Below are 3795 nucleotides of genomic sequence, written 5' to 3'. Positions count from 1 at the left end.
TTTGGGGAACTCACTAAGCTTTGTGCTTACAGTGTTAGTGTTGTTGTTTCAGGTACTAGCGATGACCGTGGGAAGGCGCCGGCTTGATCTGTACACACGTGGAGGAATTCGATATAATTATGTGATCTTGGGATTTGTATGATACATATTGGAATTTGAAATTTGATGTTTTATGAAATTAAAAGAGAAATGCTTTTATAAATTGTGAAAAATAAATTTTAAAATTTTCGGTGTTACACCGAAATTCTTCAAAGAATAACCTGCTAAAAATGTGAAGCATCCATAAAATGTAGTCCGGATAAAGATAATGTGAGTCCAAAAACATGGTCCAGCAATGCCAAAACTTTGATCCAAGGATCAAAAATAAGTGCCACGTCACATCAGTAAAATAATCTTCGTCTTCAAAATATCACAAATCCAAACTCATGAAACCATAAGAACTGAACCGGATGCGAACACAATATCATCCTGTGGTAGAGTCCAAATAATAAATAATCTGAGTCGGAAAACATCGAGTAATGTTAAAAATTTGATCCGTAAAGACCAAAAATAAGTGCCACATCGCATCACTAAATAAATAATCGTCTTCAGAAATCTTCAAAAATCCAAACTCAAACAATCATAATAATCCAATCCGGATGATATTATCTCTTTATTTTTGATAACCAATGACCGGATTATCAAAAATCAACAAATCATCGGATGGAGGGTGTGGGATACCAAGATCTAACAGAGAAGCTCTCCCTAGATGTATGAACGGTCTCGATAAGAAACGAGACAAAGTAAAGGAGATACTTTTGCGGTCATGAGGAGGCGGGTGACATAGCTGTGCTGAGAATAATCTGGTGTGCCAAAAATTGATGGGATTAAAACAACTTTTAATCTACGAAGATCGATTAGATCTTGAACAAGTATATAAATATGAAACAATAGAAACGCAATAATAATAACAAAGCAGAACGCAATATTAAGAACAAAACAGCTTGAATCAATCGTGTCGAATGATTAAATAAAATCCTTAGAAGAGCTCGATTAAGAACATCAACTGTAAAGGATTAGAAGATTACAAGAATGATTACAGGAAATATAATACTCTTGATTAATCGCTAAATCGATAATCTCTGCAATCTTAAATCTGAAATCTTAACCTAATATGCATGTAAGCATTTAACTTATATACAATACATAAAAGGCTCACGGTTGGACAGGCCCAAACCGGAGAATACAAGGCTAATCTAATGAGGCCAAAAGACGCAATATCAAATAAAACTTCACCCCAACAATCTCCCCCTTTGCGTCAATTTGGAGCGAGACCTTCACTTCTTACTTGGGCCGGCAGCTGAAGCTGGTACCTTCTTCTTCACGGTACTAAACAGACACTTGGTTATGGAGAGGATGGTCTGTCTAAACCGGATGTACCAATTGATCATATCATTGAAGTACTTGATGTCATCAGCCGAATTGTCCTTACACCGCTTGATGATTGATAAGACGTGTTCCAAGCAGGCTGTGGTGTAAAGGTGCTTGTCAGCTAAAGCGAATAGACATTTCTGTCCTTCGGCTCTGGTGAACATCACTGAGTTTCGCCTCGGATCTATCTTACCCATTTGCATTGTGTTTAGATCACTGGCCGATCCCACTGGTGCTACTTTCGGTTTCTTCTTGAAAACAGTGGCGACCTCCTGATCCATTTGGGCAACCTCCATGATGTAGCAAGCCAACATCCTTTTGACATGGTCTAAGATGGGACCATATTCGGCTTCGTTTGTCAGCAGGATATTGTACAAGACTATCCAGTCATGAGGATTCAGATTCGGCAGATCCGCCAGGGTGATGATGTGAGCGGTTCTTGCAGATCCACGAATAAGCTTGAACTTAACATTCGTGAATTTCCCCACGGCAAAAGGCTTCAGCACCCGAACATTAACAATCTTCTGGGCGCTCCATGTAAGGTATTGAGGGCGAGCGGCCTCCAGGTAGAAGTCAATGAGCTCCCTGTCAAGCTCATCGTTCGGATGCGGGACTTCAAAGATGTTAGAGGAGGCGTGGAAGATGAACGCCTTTCGAGTCAGCGACATATCGAACTGCGAATCGATAGTGTTGTTGTAGTCGAACGATATCACCGGCTCGAGCCATAGTATGCTTGGAGTCTCTATGGCCTCTTTTATCAAACGATCCCTGGTCCAGGCAGGGAAGAGCAGCTTTCGGCTCTCAAGGAGATCGTGGGCTTCTTTTTGCTTTCGTTCGGCTTCTTCAGCCTCACGCGCCACACGACTGGCATCGACTTCAGCATTGCGACTGTTTTTCTGTTTCAACATGTTGGCAATGGTCTCCTTGTCTTCATCTTCATCTTCATCTCCTCCCTCAGCTATGTTTTTACCCTTGTTCTTCACACCCGAACCCGAGGCATGACCAGTTGGGGGTGGTTCGGTTGTGTAAGTAGCTTTGGAGGAAGGAGGTGGTTTCGATCCTTTCTTTTCATCTCCCCCTTGTTTTGGAATGGACACGAAACTCGGTAGGCCTTCAATTTTGCTTAAAAGGTCCATGGCCGGGGAGAGTTTTTCAGCGAGGGTACGCCTCACTGAGTGGTTAAGGATGGGGTCGTGTGCTTCCAGGATGTTGGAGAGAGCGGCGTGGACATACGAAACACACGTCTTTATGACCTCCCTCTCAGATCGAAGAGCTTCAAATTGTTCTTGAGAGTTGGAAAGTTGAGTGCTCTTGACCTTTAGGGCGGTTGTTTTACTCGCCAAAACGTCCATCAGAGAGTTTTCTGCCGCAAGATCTTCTTGTAACTTTGCCAGGCGGGCATCGATGGAGGCACGGAGTGCCGAGTTGTCGTCGCTGATATTTTGTCGGAGGGTAGCGAACGAAGTCAACTCCGTCGAGATGAACTTGGCCAATTGCTGAACAATCGGTTCCAGAGTTGTCTTTGTAGCGTTAGCGCTTTCCTGCAGGGACTTCAGCAGGTCAGAAGCGTCGGAGAATAGTTTATCGACTTTTTCGGTCGCTGCCTCACAGGGTCGGGTGGAGGTGTCTATCGCAGCAGTTGCTGAGGCCACTGAATCATGTTGAGCCCTGGAGAAGGCATCAACTATCTTCTGAAGGGCAGCTTCAGACAAAGATGACTGCTGGTTGGAAGAGGAGGCGAGAAGTTGATCAATCTTCTCGTTAAGCTCACGAAGATGCTTATTTGTTACTGGAGCATCATCCTCCTCATCACTCTGAACTTGAAACGGACTATAGTAGACCGAGTCAAAATTCATGTGATCACCACCAAGGTATTGATCGTCGCCATCGGAGGCGTCTTCTGGAGATTGAGGTGGTGGTGAAGCTGGGGGTGTAATGGGTTTGGTTGGTTGAGGTTGAGTGGGTGGGGGGTTAGTTTCGGGTGGTGGTGATGTATGGGTTTCGGTTTGTGGAGGTTCGGTTACAGGTGGTGTTTCGGTTGATGTGGTGAATATGGGTGGGGGTATAGGGATGGAGGTTGGGGGAATTGTGGGGTTTATGGTGGGAATGGAAATAGGTATTGTGGGTGGAGGTGAAGGAACTGGGGATTGATGAAGTTCCATCTCCGGGGTTGGGGACCGAGGGGGTGTGTTGCCTCGTTGAGGAGATTCGTCTCCTTGGGATCCCTCAGAGTCCGAACTCCCACCTTCGGATTCACTTGAGGAGGAGGGAATGACGAGCTTTCGCTTTTGTTGGGTCTTCCTCCTTTTCGGCTGTGGGGATGAAGCAGCCTTCGGTTGTTTGCGCTTCTTGGGAGAAGGTTTTGGGGCTTTGGATGGTTTCTTC

Source organism: Lactuca sativa, chromosome 9 (assembly GCF_002870075.4).
Source record: "Lactuca sativa cultivar Salinas chromosome 9, Lsat_Salinas_v11, whole genome shotgun sequence".
Classification (NCBI taxonomy): Eukaryota; Viridiplantae; Streptophyta; class Magnoliopsida; order Asterales; family Asteraceae; genus Lactuca; species Lactuca sativa.
The sequence above is the reverse complement of the archived record's forward strand: the minus strand, read 5'-3'. Positions refer to the sequence as shown.